This window comes from Oryctolagus cuniculus, chromosome 11 (genome assembly GCF_964237555.1).
Source record: "Oryctolagus cuniculus chromosome 11, mOryCun1.1, whole genome shotgun sequence".
In the NCBI taxonomy this organism is placed as follows: Eukaryota; Metazoa; Chordata; class Mammalia; order Lagomorpha; family Leporidae; genus Oryctolagus; species Oryctolagus cuniculus.
The window spans coordinates 50222390-50243548 of NC_091442.1; the positions used below are offsets into that span (position 1 = coordinate 50222390).

Below are 21159 nucleotides of genomic sequence, written 5' to 3' on the forward strand. Positions count from 1 at the left end.
CCCATGCGGGTGCAGGGCCCAAGGACCTGGGCCATCCTCCACTGCCTTCCCAGGCCACAGTGGAGAGCTGGACTGGAAGAGGAACAACCAGGACAGAATCCAGCGCCCCAACTGGGACTAGAACCTGGGGTGCCAGTGCCTCAGGTGGAGGAGTAGCCAAGTGAGCCACAGTGCCGGCCATGGGAAATTAATTTAAAAGAAAGCATGCAGATCTTTGAAGTTGCCAGATATCTATCTCCAATTTCTCTGTCTCTCTATCTAGCTCTTTTCTTGACTATTGAGGAACAACTTTTTATTCTGTATTTTTGGTTATTTTTCCGTTATATTTTCCTTATCTTTTTCTTTTCCATATAAATCATTGAACTCCATACCAGCACCATGGCCTTGAGGCTCAATGTATGAAAGGGCTGAGCCCTACCTAGTTCCTTCAAATGTCTGGTGTGCTGTCCCTGTCAGGTTTGAGTATTTTCAAATTGCCTGTTTGCAATAAATGCACCCCACCAGCCAGATTTCCTTGAAAAGGGACATGGTGGGACCTCTCCTTGTTTTGGGCTAGGTTTGGGCCTAAATTAATTTTCCAGGTTGTTGCCTCTTAGAAAAGAATTCTAAATACAGGCCCAAATATGATATGCAATTTGATAAACTTTATTTACAAAGTGAGAAAAATACACAGGCTTTATCATGAGAAAGGGAGCCAAAGATAGGGAATTATCACACCCTGCTCTGCTCAACCTGAGTCCATGTGGAGGAGAGAGTGTGCTTCTTTTCTTCTTGGCTTTTTATGTACTTGGGAAAATGGAAGTGTTTATGTGGTACCACCCGCACGTCCCAGGTAAGAGGAGGTACTTCCTAGGGTGCAGATCCCTGATTGACAGGTAGGTGAACATGCAACATAAAGTGAAGGAGGTGTGGCTTCCATCTCATGAACTTAAAATCCTTTATCGAATCTTTACCACGTCATCCTCAGATCCCAGACTCAGGCCTAAGTGTGGCTCTGGGACATAGGGTGGGGGCAGCTTCATTTGCCATCTGCAAGCCACTCCCCAAAGTTTCCAGCCTGCACTGGCTAGGGGAGAAAGGTTGTCTCTTCTGCTTGGAGGCTGGATCCAGGCATAGAGCTGAGCACGCCCCCATGGAGAGGGAGCAGCAGAGTCTCACAGCCTTCATTCGGGCTTCCCAGGTAGGCACTGGGTCCAGGTGCTGGTATAGGGTGGAGAGGAATGACTGATGGGTTCGGGCTTTGGGGTTGCGATTCAGGACCTCTCCTGAGGTCAGACTGAGCAATGAGGGTGGTGGGTGGCTCAGCACTGGGTCTTAGCACTGTACTTATGTCACAACCATGGCTGCCACCCAGGCAGACCACTGGGCACAGACTCTCCAAGGCTTTCCCTATCCTCAGTGACAGCATTTCTAAAGGTGAGTCCTGGACACACTCCAGGAACCCAGCTTGTGTGGAGCCCCTGCTGGAACAGTTGCCTGGCTGTGGCACTGGAACTCACATTCCCCCTCCCTAGTACCCGGGAATAGTGCAGGGGCTCAGGGACAGAGGACCAGGGGCTAGCGCGGTGGTGCTGTGGAAGGCTCTAGACTGATGAGGCACACACTGCACGGGCGCACATAGTCCGGATGTCCCAAACAACAGCCTGGGGAAATGGAGTCAGGCACCCGTGGGCCGACCAGCCCCAGGGCCTGCAGACAAGGACTGGCAGACACAAACCGCTGTTTCCCTGGTGGGAGTGCATGTTGGGATACAGGGTTAGTGACAGGCATTCGCCACATCTGTGCTCGGCACCTCGGGCACTTCGAGGAAATTTCCAGGAGTGGACTGGAATGTAATGAGGGGGGCAACTGCTACACTGCCCCTGAGCCTGGGCTCCAGCCCTGTCACCACTCCAGAAAAGAAGGCTAGGGTCCTGGGCTCCTACTGCAGTGAGATCAGGTTCTGGGGGGAGGAGTGAGGGAGGCACGTGGAACAGGAGAGGCCAAGCCCTGAGCTGCCTGAACTTTTGCTCCCCGCCCTTCTGCTCACTCCACCCTGCCCCTGTCCTCTCCTTGCGCCCCGGGCATGGCTGCATCCCCAGGCAGCCTGAGGTGGTGGGGGATAGGAGTTTGAGTCATGTGAGGGATGGCAGCGGGAAGCCAGGCTGCAGGCAGAGGAGCCATGGGGGGCCATGGTGGTGCCCAGAGTGGAATGCAAGTCTGTTGGGCTGTGTGCGCCAGAGGAGAGGATGCTGAGGCAGGGGTGGTGAATGGCAGTCATGGCACAATTGCCTCCCACCTCCCTTTCCTCCTTCCTTGGAGTGACTGGTATCATTGGAGGGAGCTACCAGAACGAAGGGAACATGGTGCTGGGGGGGAATGAATGAAAGGTTAAATGACATTTTCTGATTACCAGGAGAACAAATTGGACATTGGGCATGCACCTGTGTGCATATGGAGGACTTACCACTGTTTCCTGGCTCTGGCAGTGCTGTGTGCCTACCTGACAAGGTTCTATTGCCCACATTGCTTGTGGGCCCTTCCCTCTAGGGCATCAGGCATGGTGGGCGCCACTGATATTGATGTGGAAGATTGGTCAACTTTGCCACTGCTGCAAACTGGAAGTTGGCAAAGGAGGCTTCAAGGCTGAAGGCTGGGACAAATTCCTGGGAGACCGCATGACCCGGTCACTGTGTGAGAGCCTTTTCAGTTGGGCTACTTTACTGGGTTCTCATTGAGTAAGTCAAGGACAAAGAGTTCTCAGGGAAGAACCAATGATTCTGCATGCATGTCAGTGAAGCTATGAAGAGGGTCCTAGTCTCCCTCCTATCTGCAGTTCCTAGGTGGTGCCTGATGTGGTGTGGTAGGATTTCTGTCTATCAGTAGTACGTATTACTATAAACCTAAAGTGAGACACAGCAGGTCATCTACCTGAGATCACTCAGCTCAAAGGTAGCAGAAGTAGGATTTGAAAGTATGTGATTTCTTTCCATGGTAATTGAGACCTCAGAGAGCACACACTAGGAGGAATTATTTGTCTTCCTGAATCATCTACAGTTTGCCCCCATATGTTGCTAATGTCATGTTGACACCGCCTCATTCATGGTTACACATCCATCCAACTATCCATCTGCCCATTTACATATATCCAGCATGGGGTGGTCTCTCAAGTCTCAGAATAACAGGCACATGTGGAATTCCTGGAAAATTTTTTGAAATAACATTGAGGGGGGGAAATGATTCTCCAGTTTATCTTAATCACGTCTAGAAATTCTCCAGAAAGTCTCTCATGGACTTTGTATCAAAGTGGCAACATGATTGACCTAAAAACAATTTGCTCCATGTCAGCCACAATTTCTGACACCCACATTGAAAGTGATCTGAGTGAGCCCAATGCCATCTCTATGGCAGGATCTCATTGTGTATACACAGAAATTAATGATGTCCCACATGTGCATAGAGGAGGGGATTTCCTTTCAGTGTGCCCACAGAACCTTCCCTGTGTTTGTGGAAACCCGCTGCACACTGCGGTCTGAATGCTGCCTGGCCCAGGGCCTTCCTCACAGACTCAAGCACAACCAGCCTCTTTCTCAGTTGTCCACAGTGTGTCTCTGCATGCAGTTACCCAGCAACAGAAATCTCATGGAAAGCAGGATTTAATTTTATTTTTAAAAAAGGTTTGTTTATTTGAAAGTCAGAGTTACACAGAGAGAAGAAGGGGCAGAGAGAGAGAGGTCTTCCTCTGCTGGTTCACTCCCCATTTGGCTGTAACAGCTGGAGCTACACTGATCTGAAGCCAGGAGCCAGGAGATTCCTCTGGGTCTCCCACGTGGGTGCAGAGGCTGAAGCCCATCTTCTACTGCTTTCCCAGGCCATAGCAGAGAGCTGGCTTGGAAGCCGGTGCCCATATGGGATGCTGGCACTGCAGGTGGTGGCTTTAACCACTGCAGGTGGTTACACCACAGTGCTGGCCCCAGGATTTACTTTTGAGCCAATACATGATCTCCTAAGCCACAATGTGTGTTAAGACCTTGAAAAATGACATCAATGCCTATTGGCAGTTGTGAACCCTATTCAGGGTTCTATTGTTCAATAGATTCTTGTATGTTTTTAAAAAGTGTTCTATTTAAAAAATAATGAAGAACAAAAACAAGAAAGTGAAGTCTCTATGGGAAAAGCGATCTGGTGTGAGAGTCTAAGGCTGGTGTCATTGCTGCCTCCGTCTTTCCTTGCAGATTTTCTGTCAGAGGTCCTCTTTGCGGGGAAACAGGACTGACCTTTAGAGAATGACCCTCTTGTGCTTGTTCCCATCTTGTGCCAATTGTAATCTTTCCCCTGATGGTGACCTTTGCTATAGCTGCCATGGATGCCGAGCTACAGTTGAGGCCCTGAGGGTGGCTTATATCTTTTGGGGGTAAAAGAAGCCTCAAGTGATGAAGGGGAAAATGGGAAAGGTATTGTGGGGAATCCACCTTCACACATGTGCGTGTGCACTGTATAGTTTAGGGAGCACATCCAGTTCCACTCCTGGTGTTTGGAGGAATCAGCTGCCAGACTCTGGCCTTGAGAGCATGTCCAAAGGGCTGCAGGTTCTTTGCTTGTCCTTTGACCTCAATTTCCTGAAATACTGTGTTTGACACTCCAAGTCTCCCCTGAGTGGGCCCTCCTGAACTGAAGGTGTCTTTTGTGAACTGATAACAATGTCAGCCCAGACTCCTCTGCTTTCCTGCACTCTGCTTCCATGGTGGTTTTCTGGAGCAGCAGCTTTCAGGTCCCCATGGCGGACAGAGACACTGGAGGTCTTGCAGGGCAAACATGCTGGGTAAACAGGCAACTTTGATGTGAAGCTGAATACCAAAATAAAGCACCCCATGCACTGAAAACATGGTCTTAAATATCAGTGTATGGGCTGGCTTCAGACCGCCATATTCCAAATGTCTTAACTGGACATCCCTGCCAGAATTGAGAGGTTTGGTGTTCTTGTTGGCAATCAAATCACCTCACCAGTTGGATTTCCTTGAAAGGGGAGTTGGTGGCAGGCATGTGGCCTGACACAGGCAGGAAGCCGGTTCTCAGAACCTTCATTTATCATTGCACTTCACTTCCCAACTTTTCAATCCTGAGTTCAGGGAGTAAGGTTGATGCACCTTGTATGCAGGGCTCCAGGTATGTTGGGCTCAGTCCGAAGGAGTCAGAGCTCAAACGCTTCCATGCTGGAGTCATGCTTCGCAGGTATTCATTGGGTGCCAGGTGCCTGTGTGTGAATATGAGGAGTGGCAGCGGGGCTGTGACTTCATGCTGCACACGGCCAAGCATGGCTACATCTCAATCCTCTGCTGTATGTCTTTGTTCTAGACATCAAGCTCTTCTTCATGTTCCAGAACTACAAAGTGGAACCCTGTAGCTCAGTGCAGCTGACTGGGAGGCTTACAAGGCATTGACACCATTGCTGTTGCTTGAATGCCAGGCTGCTTCTTGCCACTTCTAGCTTAAGATACCAGTTTAAATAATAATGGGAATGGAGAATGATGGGTCAATCATAGTCCACTTATAGCACCAGGGAAACAGCTTGTCGCCTGCAGTGGGGTGACATAGCTAACACATGGAGTTCTGCTAGAAGCCAGGATGAGCCAGCTCAGCCTCAGGAAGACAGAGTTGCATTCTCCTGCAGCTAAGTGATCAGAGGGGAATGGAAGAAGAGAATTTACAGCTGTGACATAGTGAAAATGCTTGTTTAAAATGTGAAACTAAAGCAATTTATGATCATTATTTTTGTTACTCTATAAGCATTCATTTTTTGATGCTTTCTTTTTTTAACTTTTATTTAGTAGATATAAATTCTAAAGTACAGTTTATGGATTACAATGGCTTTTCCCCCCCATAACTTCCCTCCCACCCGCAACCCGCCCATCTCCTGCTCCCTCTCCCATTCCATTCACATCAAGATTCATTTTCAATTATCTTTATATACAGAAGATTGATTCAGTATATATTAAGTAAAGATTTCAACAGTTTGCACAAAAACAGAAACAAAAAGTGCAAAATACTGTTTGAGCACTAGTCATATCATTAATTCACATTGGACTACAAATTAAGGACAGAGATCCTACATGAGGAGTAGGCGCACAGTAACTCCTGTTGTTTACTTAACAAATTGACACTCTTGTTTAAGGCGTCAGAAATCTCCCAGGCTCTAGTCATGAGTTGCCAAGGCCATGGAAGCCCCCTGAGCTCGCTGACTTTGATCTTATTTTAACAAGGCCATAGTCCAAGTGGAAGTTCTCTCTTCCCTTCAGAGAAAGGTACCTCCTTCTTTGATGGCCCCGTTCTTTCCACTGGGATCTCACTCGCAGAGATCTTTCATTTAGGTCCATTTTTTCCCCCAGAGTGTCTTGGCTTTCCATACCTAAAATACTCTCATGGGCTCTTCAGCTAGATCTGAATGCCTTAAGGGCTGATTCCGAGGCCAGAGTACTGTTTAGGACATCTGCCATTCTATGAGTCTGCTGTGTATCACGCTTCCCATGTTGGATTGTTCTCTCCCTTTTTTATTCTATCAGTTAGTATTAGCAGACACTAGTCTTGTTTATGTGATCCCTTTGACTCTCAGACCTATCAGTGTGATCAACTGTGAACTGAAATTAATCACTTGGACTAGTGAGATGGCATTGGTACATGCCACCTTGATGGGATTGTATTAGAATCCCCTGGCACATTCCTAACTCCACCACTTGGGGCAAGTCAGCTTGAGCATGTCCCAATTGTACATCTCCTCCCTCTCTTATTCCCACTCTTATATTTAACAGAGATCACTTTTCAGTTAACTTTAAACACCTAAGAATAATTGTGTGTTAACTACAGAGTCTAACCAATAGTGTTAAGTAGAACAAAAACATACTAAAAGGGATAAAGTATTAAATTGTACATCAACAGTGATGACAAGGGCAGATCAAGTCCTATTTCTCATAGTGTCCATTTATTTCACTTCACCAGGATTCCTTTTTGATGCTCAGTTAGTTGTCACTGATCAGGGAGAACATATGATATTCATCCCTCTGGGAGGGCCTTATTTCACTCAGCATGATGTTTTCCAGATTCCTCCATTTTATTGCAAATGACCAGATTTCATTGTTTTTGACTGCTATATAGTATTCTATAGAGTACATGTCCCATAATTTCTTTATCCAGTTTACTGTTGATGGGCATTTGGGTTGATTCCGTATCTTAGCTATTGTGAATTGAGCTGCAATAAACATTAAGGTGCAGACAGCTTTTGTGTTTGCCAATTTCATTTCCTTTGGGTAAATTCCAAGGAGTGGGATGGCTAGGTTGAATGGTAGGGTTACATTCAGGTTTCTGAGGAATCTCCAGACTGACTTCCATAGTGGCTTAGCCAGTTTGCATTCCCACCAACAGTGGGTTAGTGTCTTTTTTCCCCACATCCTCGCCAGCATCTGTTGTTGGTAGATTTCTTCATGTGCGCCATTCTAACCGGGGTGAGGTGAACCCCCATTGTGGTTTTGATTTGCATTTCCCTGATTGCTAGTGATCCTGAACATTTTTTCATGTGTCTGTTGGGCATTTGGATTTCCTCTTTTGAAAAATGTCTGTTGAGGTCCTTGGTCCCTCTCTTAAGTGGGTTGTTTGTTTTGATGTTGTGGAGTTTCTTGATCTCTTTGTAGATTTTGGTTATTAACCCTTTATCTGTTGCATAGTTTGCAAATATTTTTTCCCATTCTGTCGGTTGCCTCTTCACTGTCCTGACTGTTTCTTTTGCAGTACAGAAATTTCTCAATTTGATGCAATCCCAATAGTTGATTTTGGCTTTGACTGCCTGTGCTTCTGGGGTCTTTTTCAAGAAGTCTTTGCCTGTGCCAATATCTTGAAGGGTTTCTCCAATGTTCTTTAATAATTTGATGGTGTGGGTCATAGATTTAGGTCTTTAATCCATGTTGAGTGGATTTGTGTGTAAGGTGAAAGGTAGGGGTCTTGCTTCATGCTTCTGCATGTGGAAATCCAACTTTCCCAGCACCATTTATTGAATAGACTGTCCTTACTCCAGGGATTGGTTTTAGATCCTTGAGCAAATATAAGTTGGCTGTAGATATTGGGATTGATTTCTGGTGTTTCTATTCTGTTCCATTGGTCTATCCATCTGTTTCTGTACCTGTACCATGCTGTTTTGATAACAACTGCCCTGTAGTATGTCCTGAAATCTGGTATTGTGATACCTCTGGCTTTGTTTTTGTTGTACAAGATTGCTTTAGCTATTTGAGGTCTCCTGTGTCTCCATATGAATTTCAGCATCATTTTTTCCAGATCTGAGAAGAATGTCTTTGGTATTTTGATTGGTATTGCATTGAATCTATGAATTGCTTTTGGGAGAATGGACATTTTGATGATGTTGATTCTTCCAATCCATGAGCATGGAAGATTTTTCCATTTTTTGGTATCCTCTTCTATTTCTCTCTTTAAGGTTTTGTAATTCTCATTGTAGAGATCTTTAATGTCCTTGGTTAAGTTTATTCCAAGGTATTTGATTGGTTTTGTAGCTATTGTGAATGGGATTGATCTTAGCAGTTCTTTCTCAGCCGTGGTATTGCCTGTGTATACAAAGACTGCTGATTTTTGTGCATTGACTTTATATTCTGCTACTTTGCCAAACTCTTCTATCAGTTCCAATAGTCTCTTAGTAGAGTTCTGTGGGTCCCCTAAGTAAAGAATCATAACATCTGCAAAGAGGAATACTTTGAGTTCTTCCTTCCCAATTTGTATCCCTTTAATTTCTTTTTCTTGCCTAATAGCTCTGGCTAGAACTTCCAGAACTATATTGAATAGCAGTGGTGAGAGTGGGCATCCCTGTCTGGTACCAAATGTCAGTGGAAATGCTTCCAACTTTTCCCCATTCAATAGGATGTTGGCTGTGGGTTTTTCATAAATTGCTTTGACTGTATTGAGGAATCTTCCTTCTATACCCAGTTTGGTTAGGGTTTTCATTGAAAGGGTGTTGTATTTTATCAAATGCTTTCTCGGCATCTATTGAGAGAATCATATGGTTTTTCTTCTGCAGTCTGTTAATGTGGTGTATCACATTGATTGATATGCGAACATTTAAACATCCCTGCATACCAGGGATAAATCCCACTTGGTCTGGGTGGATGATCTTTCTGATGTGTTGTTGCATTCTTTGGCCAGAATTTTATTGAGGATTTTTGTGTCTATGTTCATCAGGGATATTGGTCTGTAATTTTCTTTAAATGTTGCATCTTTCTCCTGCTTAGGAATTAAGGTGATGGTGGCTTCATAGAAAGAATTTTGGAGGATTCCCTCTTTTTTTGATTGTTCTGAATTGTTTGAGATGACTTGGAGTTAGTTCTTCTTTGAATGTCTGATAGAATTCAGCAGTGAATCCATCTGTTCTATCCAGAGCTGATAATGTTATTATTAAACATATAATTGTGTTGTGTGAAATTAAGAATAATATCAATTTTAAAAGTCCTTGCTCAGGGCCAGTGCTGTGGCACAATAGGTTAAGCCTCTGCCAGTGGCACTGGCATCCCATATGGGATCTGGTTCTAGTCCCAGCTCTTCCTCTTCTGATCCAGCTCTCTGCTATGGCCTGTAAAAGCAGTGGAAGACGGCCCAGGTTCTTGGGCCCCTGCACCTGTGTGAGAAACCCAGAAGATCCTGGCTCCTGGATTCAGATGGATTTAGCTCTTGCCATCGGGGCTATTTGGGGAGTGAACCAGCAGATGGAAGACCTTTCTTTCTGTGCCTCTTCTCACTGTCTGTAACTCTACTTCTCAAATAAATAAAATCTGTTTTTTTAAATTTTATTTAATGAATATAAATTTCCAAAGTACGATTTATGGATTACAATGGCTTCCCCCACATACCGTCCCTCCCACCCACTACCCTCCCCTTTCCCACTCCCTCTCCCCTTCCATTCACATCAAGATTCATTTTCGATTCTCTTAATATACAGAAGATCAGCTTAGTATACATTAAGTAAGGATTTCAACAGTTTGCTCTCACACAGAAACATAAAGTGAGAAATAATAGATGATTTTTTTTTAAATGATGATGAAATCAGATCAGACCTATTGTCATGTTTAATCCCAGTAAGAGTCAAGTTGGGAATTGATAATTTCTTTCTTTCTTTTTTTTTACAGAGGATCAGTTTAGTATGCATTAAGTAAAGATTTCAACAGTTTGCACCCCCAGAAAAACACAAAGTGAAATATATTGTTTGAGTACTCGTTATAGCATTAAATCTCAATACACAGCACATCAAGGACAGAGATCCTACATGAGGAGTAAGTGCACAGTGACTCCTGTTAAGAAAAGTCTTTACTGAAGATGAAATTGACTCCTAATACACTTCAGACTGTTTAATCAGAATCTTATATAATGTTTCAATAAAGGCAGGCTTAAGTACCCTGTGCTTTCATAGTCAGAAAATGCTAATATCATGAAAACACAATTTCAGTGCAGCTGTTAATTCCCCAGGAAACTGGCTAGGACTCGGATGGACATGGACCCTAGTGATAAACAATTATTTAGAATTTAGAGAAGCTAACTCTGGACAAGGCCTTCATCCTCCTGAAGTTCCACGTAGGAATCTGTCTTCCCTAAAACCTCCCCAACCGTCACCAGGGCCCAGCCGCCTTTGAAAGCAAGGCCATTGCTCAGAGGGGCGGACCTGCCATAGCCGCTGATTTTCCGCCGCGGTGTGTCCCTGCGCATGCGCAGAGACGCGCCTTCCGGGTGCGCGCGAGTGCGCTTGCGTTTAACGGATTGACTTGGCGCCATCTCTTTGAGCTGAGGTGGAGAAACGCCAAGCCTTTCTGTTGGGATGTGGAAGCGAGAGGTTTTTTTCTTCTCCAGGGCTTGCCGTAAGTTTCCCATGCTGGGAAAGGTCACCACAAGTCTTGGCCCTGAAGATGGCTTTACCTCCCTTTCCATGTCTGGAAAGTCAAATGGGATAAAATCGCAGTCCAGGTACCGCTTTCCACCCAAGGATCTCGGGAAGCTGCACACAGGTGCCCACGAGGGTGAGGAGTCCGCGGGCAGCAGCTCAGGGAAGTGGCGGGAACCTTGGCGACCAGAACAGGTGCCGGGGACTGGAAGCCAGGAGCAGGTGCCGGGGACTGGAAGCCAGGAGCGAGGGCCGGGGGCCCTGGCAGATGGGGAGAAAGGCGGCCTTCGCGGACTCGGCGGTGGCAGCGTCCCCACCCTCCTGTAACCGGGAACGCTGGGCTCCCAGCCACCCGCACAGGCTCCTCCACACCTGAGTGAGAAACTGCCCAGGCCACCTTTCAGAGCAGCGGAAGCAAAGCGAGATTTCAGTCATTTTCCGAGTCTACTGCAATCCCCCTTAGAGAGCACTTTCCCGACATGAACAGTAATTCAAACACTTATTCTGTACAGTTTAATATATTTTATTGTGTATGCTGTATACATTATGGATAATTCATACAGAGAGAAATAACATGGCTCAGACTTAGTGTCCTCAGGTAATGGTCCAAGACTTAAGTTTCCAGCTAAAGTTTCAGGGAACAAGAACCTAAAATTAAAATGAGTAAATAACATTTAAAAATGGAAAAATAAAATTAGAAATGGGTATAGTTAAAAATTAAATTGAGTAAATAAAAATACTATCTCTTTACATAGAATGTCTGCATATGTAATGCAATTTAATTTTTTCTTATTGATAAAATTTACAGGTAATTTAAGTACAATAATACAGTGGGGATTGAACTAGAAACAATGAGAGTCATTAAGGTCAAAGAAAATTACACCACTCATATTAACTCAAAATATAATTAAATTTTCTTAAAGATTTTATTTATTTATTTGACAGAGTTATAGACAGTGAGAGAGAGAGAGAGAGAGAGAAAGGTCTTCCTTCTGTTGCTTCACTCCCCAAATGGCCGTAATGGCCAGAGGGCCAGAGCTGCGCTGATCCGAAGCCAGGAGCCAGGAGCTTCTTCCGGGTCTCTCACAGGGTGCAGGGGCACAAGCACTTGGGCCATCTTCTACTGCTTTCCCAGCCCCAGCAGAGAGCTGGATTGGAAGAGGAGCAACTGGGACTAGAACCGGTGCCCATATGGGATGCTGTTGCTGCAGGTGGAGGATTAACCTAGTGCACCTTGGCGCCAGCCCCAATATAATTGAATTTATATCAAGCTTTCTGATTGTCAAAGCAAAAGGAAATACTAAGTTATTGGTAGTGTTTGATAGAAAGAAATGAACCATATTTTATTTTTTAGTTTTTTTTTGAAAGGTAGAGAGAGAGAGAGAGACATATACAATTCAGAGAGAAAGAGAGAGAGAGAGAGAGAGAGAGAGAGAGAGAGAGAGACATATACAATTCACCCACTGGTGCAATCCAGGGATGAATTAGGTGGAAGCCAGAAACTTAATCTGGGTCCCCCCACGTAAGTTGCAAGGATTCAAGTACTTGAACCACATTCTGTAATTCAAGAAGCTGGAATTTTAAATGGAACCAGGATTTGAATCAGGATTTGAACAGGTACTCAAGTGAGGGATATAATTGTAGCAAGTAGTGTCTTGGGCGCTAAACCAAATGCCTATCCTTAAATATATTTTCCAATAAAATCAAGCTTTTATGGGTACTGAAACCTGCTTGTAAAACATTATTTAAGTTCTTCATAAACAGTCCCATTAAATTTTGATTTTTTTGATAGCTTATTTTCAGGACTAGTATACTATGCAATTACTGAATGTAATGATAAGCAGTATGAATGTGTTAAATTCATTTTAATTCTGACAAAAAATCTGTGACTTACATAATATGTATATTGTAAAGGACAGCCAGTAGACTTCCCTAAACCAAAATATTATCAGGTCAAAATGATATATTACAGGAGTTTTCAGTTAGGGGCAAATGTGTAACACTATATTAAGCCACCATTTAGGACATCCATATTGATACTGGAGTAGTGACATCTATCCTGGCACCCCCATTTCCGATCCAGCTTCTTGTGAATACATACTGAGAAACAGCAGATGATGGCCCAACTGGGCTTCTTCCACACACATGAGAGACATAGATGGAGTTCCTGGTTAATGGATCCTTACTCCTGACTGTAGCTTTGTCCAGCCCTGATAGTTGTGGTAATTTGGGGAGCACCTGCAGATGGAAGGTCTGTCTCCTGCTCTACTTTTCAAGTAGAAGAAAATAAATAAATAGCTTTTGAAACCCAAAAATACAGATTTAAAATATAAAAGGTATAATTTAAAAAGATAATCTTTTGTTTTATAAAGAGATTTCATTTGAATGAAATGAGCCTGCACCATGGCTCACTTGGTTCATCTTCTGCCTGCACCACCGGTATCCCCTATGGGCACCGGGTTCTAGTCCTGATTGCTTTTCTTCCAGTCCAGCTCTCTGCTGTGGCCCGGGGAAGGCAGTGGAGGATGGCCCAAGTGCTTGGGCACTTGCACCCGCGTAGGAGATGAGGAAGAAGCGCCTGGCTCCTGGCTTTGGATTGGCGCAGTGCGCCGGCCTTAGCAACCATTTAGGGGATGAACCAACGAAAAGAAGACCTTTCTCTCTGTCTCTCTCTCTCACTAACTCTGCCTGTCAAAAAAAAAAAAAAAAAAAGGAAACTACCATTTGACAAGAAATCACTTCTTTTAAGAAGGCTTGCGGTTTTGCTCATAAATGATAATTGGCCCTTCTGTAATTTACTTATATTGCCAAGTATTTTTAATGATCACAACTATAATAATTTTTACAGATGGCTATGATTTTATCACTCAGTTACCTAAAACATCTTGAGAGAATTATGAGTGGCCTTAAGTTAAAACATCTATATTGCTAATTGAACAACTTGAAAGTTATTGTAAACATAAGACCAGTGCATGAATATAAGACCTTTTTACATAATACTATAGTTCTAGTATAGCATATATTCAGTCCTGCTTAGCACTGCACATCAAATACTGATATGTTATAATGCTGTCTCAGAAATATCCTTATATTTAAATTGAATGAAAATTATCATGTAATGTAAATCTCAGCCAAGGAATTAATATAGTTCCCATTGTATTTTTCTCAGTGTGAGTGTCATCCCTAGTATATTTTACAGATTCTGCTTCTCCTAGGTCTTTACCAAAGTTCAAGTTATCACTATGTACTACTAGGAATAAAACTGTGTTCCCTGAAACTTTGCCTTCTGAAAAATTAGTCAGATCTGCGGCTGTTCTTCTATATTAGCAAAAATTTAGATCTGATGATGTTACCCCCTAGGTTAAAACGTAACCATGGGGGCCAGCATTATGGCTCATCAGATTAAGCCTTGGCTTGTGATGCTGTCACATGATATCAGAGTGTCTGTTCAAGTCATCATTGTTCTGCTTCCAATCCAGCTCCCTGCTTATGCACCTGGGAAGGCAGTAGATGGTGGCACAAGAAGCTAGGCCCCTGCCACCTATGTGAGAGACCTGGATGGAGATCCAGGATACTGGCTTTGGCCCAGCTCAGCCCTGGACATTGAGGTTATTTGGGGAATGAACCAGCAGATTGATGACCTCATTCCTTGTAGGCTTCTCCATCACTCTGCCCTTTTACCTTTGAATAATTTTATTTTATTTTTTTGATAGGCAGAGTGGATAGAGAGAGAGACAGAGAGAAAGATCTTCCTTTACCGTTGCTTCACCCTCCAATGGCCACTGCGGCCAGTGCTCTGTGGCCGGCGCACCGCACCGATCCGAAGCTGGGAGCCAGGTGCTTCTCCTGGCAGGGCCTAAGGACTTGGGCCATCCTCCACTGCACTCCCAGGCCACAGCAGAGAGCTGGACAGGAAGAGGGGCAACCGGGACAGAATCTGGTGCCCCGACCGGGACTAGAACCTGGTGTGCCGGCGCCGCAAGGCGGAGGATTAGCCTGTTGAGCTGCGGCACCGGCCTGAATAAATTTTTAAAAACAGCTTTTTTGTTACTTGTCATTACCATAATATATGTATATAGAATTTATCCATTTCTTTGCGATTATAAATTTGTTCTCATGCAATTATTCATAGTAATTTCTTACAATCCTTTGTATTTCTGTGGTATCAGTTATGATATGTCCTCTATCTCTGATTTTATTTATTTGAATTTTTCTCTATTTTTCTTTGTTAGTTTGTCTAAAAGTTTGGGTATCATGTTTATTTTCTGTAAGAAACAGCATTTGGTTGTGTTGATCTTTTATATTATTTTTCTAGTTTCAGTTTTACTTATTTATATTTTGAATTTCACTATTTTTCACCTCCTGTTTATTTTGCATTGGTTTATTCTTGTTTTACCGAGTCCTTGGGATGCGTGATTAAGTCATTTATTTGAGATTGTTCTAATTTTTTTTAATGTAAGCACTTATAAACTTTCTTCTTATTTTGCTTTTGCTGTATCTCATAGGTTTTGATATGTTGTGTTTTCCTTTTCATTTATTTCAGACGAGATCGGGCGCGTTCAGGGTGGTATGGCCGTAGACCCTTTTCATTTATTTCAAGAACCTTTTACTTTAATTTTAATTCCTTCAGTGACTCTGGTCATTCAGTAGCCTGTTGTTTACTTTCCATGTATTTGTAAATATTCTATTGCTCTTGTTGTTAATTCTAGTTTTATTCTTTTGAGGTCTGAGAAGCTACATGGATTATTTTAATCTTTTAAAGTTCAGTGAGACTTAATTTGAGTCCTAATGCATGAATTGATAGCAGAAAATCCTCCATGCTCTGATGAGAATATGTATTCTGTAGCTGTTGGATGAAATGTTCTGTCACTGTTTGTTAGGACCATTTGCTCAGTAGTGTGTTTGAACTCTAATATACCTTTGTTGATTTTCTGTCTGGATGACCTTTCCACTGATGGCCGTGTGTCACTGACGTCCCCGACTATTCCTGTTTTGGAGTCATCTCTTCCTTTAGGTCTAATAATATGTATATGTCTTTGTAGTATTGTGTTTGGTGAATATATATTTATGATTATTATACCCTCTTGCTGAATTGATCTTTTTATCAATATATAATGACCTTCTTTGTCTCTTTCTATAGTTTGTACTTAATATAATTTCTACATTTTTGGTTTAATATGTTATTTTTTTCTAATATGTGCATTGCTCCTATCACATGTTTTCTGTTCTCATTTGCATGGTGTATCACTTTCTATCCGTTACCTTTCAGTACATGTGTTTCTTTACTTGTGAAGTGAGTTTCTTTTAGTCAGCATAAATTTGTTTTTTCTAATCTATACCACTTTGTATTTGACTAGGAAATTTAATCTGCTTACATTCAAGTTTAGTATTGAGAGGTAAGAACTGCCACCTGCCATTGTGGTGATTGGTTGCTGATGGTATCAACACTGTAAATCTGCCAGTGTTATTTCTTTTCACCATGTTTACTTCTAATGTAGGAGTCACTTAAGTATTTCTTGTAAGGCAGGTATGCTGGTGTAGAATTCTCTGTTTTGGCATGTCTGTGGAATAGTTTACTTCTCCACTTCTTTTTTTAGATTTTTTAAAATTTTATTTAGTTGAAAGACAGAGTTACAGAGAGAGGTAGAGACACAGAGAGAGAAGTCTTCCGTCCAATTGTTCACTCCCCAGATCCTCAATGGCCGGAGCTGCGCTGATCCAAAGCCAGAAGCCAGGAGCTTCTTCTGGGTCTCCCACGTGGGTGCAGGGGCTCAAGGACTTGGGCCATCTTCTACTGCTTTCCCAGGCCATAGCAGAGAGCTAGATCAGAAGAGGAGCAGCCAGGACTAGAACCAGCGCCCACATGGGATGCCAGCACTGAAGAAAGGCCAGGGCTTTAACCCACTACGCCACAGTGCTGGCCCCTCTCCTTCACCTCTAAAGGTTAGCTTTGCTTGATATATGTTTTTGGTTCACTTTTTGGTTATTTTGTCTTAATATTGCATTTATCAACCCAGTCTGTTCTGGCCTGTAGGTTTTCTGTTGAGAAGCTGGCTGGTTGTCTCATTGATTTTCATATATATATATGTGAAATGTGACAGCATTCTCTATCTTTAGGATTTTCTCCTTTTCCTTTACTTTTGCCAATTTGTCTAAAATATGTCTTGAAGAATATGCTTTTTGGAGAGTCTGTTTTGTGTCCTTGAGTTTCCTGAACCTAGATGTTCATATAAGACTTGGTAAGATTTCAAGTATCATTTCACATAGTAGGTATTACTTTGTTGGTTATGTAGCACTTTCCACAATGAATATCCATATTTGAATTTTTTTTTAATTTTATGACAGGCAAAGTGGACAGTGAGAGAGAGAGACAGAGAGAAAGGTCTTCCTTTGCCGTTGGTTCACCCTCCAATGGCTGCCGTGGCTGGCGCGCTGTGGCCGGCGCACCATGCTGATCTGATGGCAGGAGCCAGGTACTTATCCTGGTCTCCCATGCGGGTGCAGGGCCCAAGTACTTGGGCCATCCTCCACTGCACTCCCTGGCCACAGCAGAGAGCTGGCCTGGAAGAGGGGCAACCGGGACAGAATCTGGTGCCCCGACCTGGACTAGAACCCGGTGTGCCGGCACCGTGAATATCGCTATTTTAAAAGTAAGGTGCAATTGGGGCAAGTCAGCCCGAGCATGCCCCAAATTATACATCTCTTCCCTCTCTTATTCCCACTCTTATGTTTAACAGGGATCACATTTCAGTTAATTTTCAACACTTATGAATAACTGTGTGATGCCCCAATTGGTAGAGTTGGAAACATACCAGGGGATTCCAATTCAATCCCATCAAGGTGGCATGTGCCAATGCCATCTCACTATTCCAAGTGATCAATTTCAGTTCACAATTGATCATAATGAAAGGACTAAGAGTCAAAGGGAGCACATAAACAAGTCTAGTATCTGCTAACACTAACCGATAGAATAAATAAAGGGGAGAGTGATCCAGCATGGGAAGTGAGATACTCAGCAGACTCATAGAATGGCAGATGTCCTAAATAGCACTCTGGCCTCAGAATCAGCCCTAAAGGCACTCGGATCTGGCTGAAAAGCCCATGAGAGTATTTCAGGCATGGAAAGCCAAGACACTCTGGCAAAAGATCTCTGTGAGTGAGATCCCAGTGGAAAGAACAGGTCTTCAAAGAGGGAGGTGCCTTTCTCTGAAGGGAGGAGAGAACCTCCACTTTGACTATGACCTTGTCTAAACAAGATAAGAGTCGGAGAACTCAAGGGGCTTCCATAGCCTTGGAAACTCATGACTGGAGCATAGGGAGATTACTGATGCCATAGACAGGAGTGTCAATTTGTAAAGTCAACAACAGGAGTCACTGTGCACTTACTCCTCATGTAGGATCTCTGTCCTTAATGTGCTGTACACTGAGGCTTAATGCTATAACGAGTACTCAAACAGTATATTTCACTTTGTGTTTCTATGGGGGTGCAAACGATTGAAATCTTAATGTACACTAAACTGATCTTCTGTAAAAAACAAACAAACAAACAAAAAAGAAATTATCAATTCCCAACTTGACTCTCACTGGGATTAAACATGACAATAGGTCTGATCTGATTTCATCATCATTTAAAAAAAATCATCTATTATTTTTCACTTTATGTTTCTGTGTGGGAGCAAACTGTTGAAATCCTTACTTAAGGTATACTAAGCTGATCTTCTGTATATTAAGAGAATTGAAAATGAATCTTGATGTGAATGGAAGGGGAGAGGGAGTGGGAAAGGGGAGGTTTGTGGGTGGGAGGGACGGTATGGGGGGGGAAGCCATTGTAACCCATAATTCGTACTTTGGAAATTTATATTCATTAAATAAAAGATAAAAAAAAAAGTAAGGTGCAGAAAAGTTTTTCCTGAAGGTTTTGTATTATTTTTAGTCCCTATTGATTGACCAATGTATTTTTACTATATAATCTGTCTAGAAATATGTAGATAGGTGATTCATGTCTCTGTAGTTTTAACACTATCATTATAATGCAAAAAAAGCACTTGTAAACATATCCTGATGCAAACATTTTGTCTGGTAACTCTAGTTGTGCCATTGTGCATATCACATTGTAAAACTGCAATAACATTTCAATATGGCTTAACTACACTGAAAAAGTAATTTGTTCAATTGTATTTTTGATGAAAGACTTAACTGCAAATTTTATTTTTGAGAATATGTTATCCAAGAGTATTGTGTAAAAATAGATTTTTTTCCTAGAGTCTTTGCATAAGTGTATCAAAGTTTATTATAAAATTTTGGACACTCTATTAATGTCTATGTGATGCTAAGCCATGGAAATACAATATCATTCCTTTCTGAGAAACTATATTTAGACAGATGACACTGAACTGTATGAAAAATATCATGTAGTTTTTGGAATCAAAATGCAACAATGACACTGAACATTTTAAAAGTTACTTAATTTGTTGTCATGTGGTCATGCAGGAGCTCATAGTATATATCTGTATTTACATGCAGAAGTTTCTGTGTGTGAATTTTGATGTTCAGATTATGGTGCCCTAGATAATACTAGAATGACTTATATGTATTTTTATCTGAATAAATTAGTGAGAGGTCTGCAGAATGACTTGTAGAGGAAATTTCTAGCAGAAACAGAACCTAGTTTTTAAGTACTGTTTTAAGAACTACATATGAAGTTTCTAAGACATTTATCTGTAATTTAATCAATTTACATTCAATCTGTTCTGTTTATATTAATAAATTAAAAATGTAAAAAAGAAGTCAGATCTGTTTCCAGGGTAATTTTGGGATCATGATTTATGATTTACTGAATAGGAATCCTGCTGGTGTCTTTCTACCTTAGACTATAAAAGTAGGGCCTTTTTTTTTGAGTCTTGAAACCTCTTTATCATAAATTTCTGTGAAAACATGACTATTGAAAACAGAAATCAGATGTCATTCAGAATCTTTTCTGTTGGCCAGCTGAATGACCTGCTTGGAGAAGAACTCCCTAAGCATTACCAAAGAATTTTCTCAGGCTATCCTTGTCTTGTAATGACATCAACTGCTATTACACAGACTACAAAATTATTCAGAGAGTCCACATATCATACCTACATTTCACTTGCTTGTTGGTAATTTCATTCTGAAGTTTACTTTGTTTCTATTTGCTAGTGAATTTACAATCTATTCCAATTTTCCCTTACCTACCAAGTCCTTTGATTTTTGGGATTAGTGTAGAGAAGGAAGTACGATGTTCTTTTGCTTTTATGCTTTCTTTTTGTTTTAAAATTTAAAATTTTTGATGTTTTTCCATATATTAAATCCATGTGCACATATGTACTATGATTTTCTCTTCTAATGTTAATATACATCATTTATTTGAAATCCATAACACACACACACACACACACACACACATAGACACACAGATTTCCCATCTGCTGGTTCACTCCCCAAATGCACGCAACATCTAGTGCTGGGCTAGGCCAATGGCAGGAGTGAGGAACTCCATCTGGATCTCCTATGTATGTGGCAAGGACCCAAATACTTGATTAATCATTTGTTCTTTGTCAGGTGTACTATAAGGAAATTGGGTCAGAAATGGAGGTGGGGCCTGCATAGTGGTGTAGTGAGTTAAGCTGCTGCCTATGATGCTGGCATTTCACACCAAAGTACTGATTCAAGTCCAGGTGTTCAGTTCTAATCCAACTCCCTCCTAATGTGAGTGGGAAAACAGCACATGATGGCTGGGTACTTGGGCCTGTACTACCCACATGGGAAACCTGAATGGAATTCTGGGGTATTGGCTTTGCCCTTAACATTGAGGAGTGAAGTAACTGATCTAAGATATTCTCCTCTCTCTCTCTACTGCTCTACCACTCTACCTCTCTTTCTATCTCTCCCTTTCAAATAAATAAATAAAACAAATGGGTACGGATCCAATCACAGGAAATCTTATGTAACTCATCCCAAGAGGTGGCTTAACCTGCTGCAACACAATGACCACACAGTACTATGGTTTTCTACCAAAGCATTTGTTACACTTACATCTGTGAAAATACGGGTTCTCCTGTATCTCAATCAGCATCACCTACTTTCTCATTTCTTATTCTTCCAAGTTTTTTGAACACATAAAAGTTGGCCCATTTCGTTATACAAATTTCCAATTAGCAATATATATTTTCATGGGCTCCAAGCATAGGTATTTGATGCACTGTGGTTAGTGTTCAATGATATATAGCTTATTCAAGGAC

At 42.2% G+C, this 21159-nt stretch overlaps 1 protein-coding gene across 1 annotated transcript in view; it reads right to left on the minus strand.

Annotated features, from left to right (window-relative positions):
- Positions 1–10938: 10938 nt before the first annotated feature.
- LOC127487785 (uncharacterized) overlaps positions 10939–21159 on the minus strand; it is a 108583-nt gene continuing 98362 nt past the window's right edge. The window contains exon 5 of the mRNA XM_070053180.1: positions 10939–11545. The gene's annotated coding sequence lies outside the window, so the exon portion shown is untranslated. The remainder of the gene's footprint in view (positions 11546–21159) is intronic.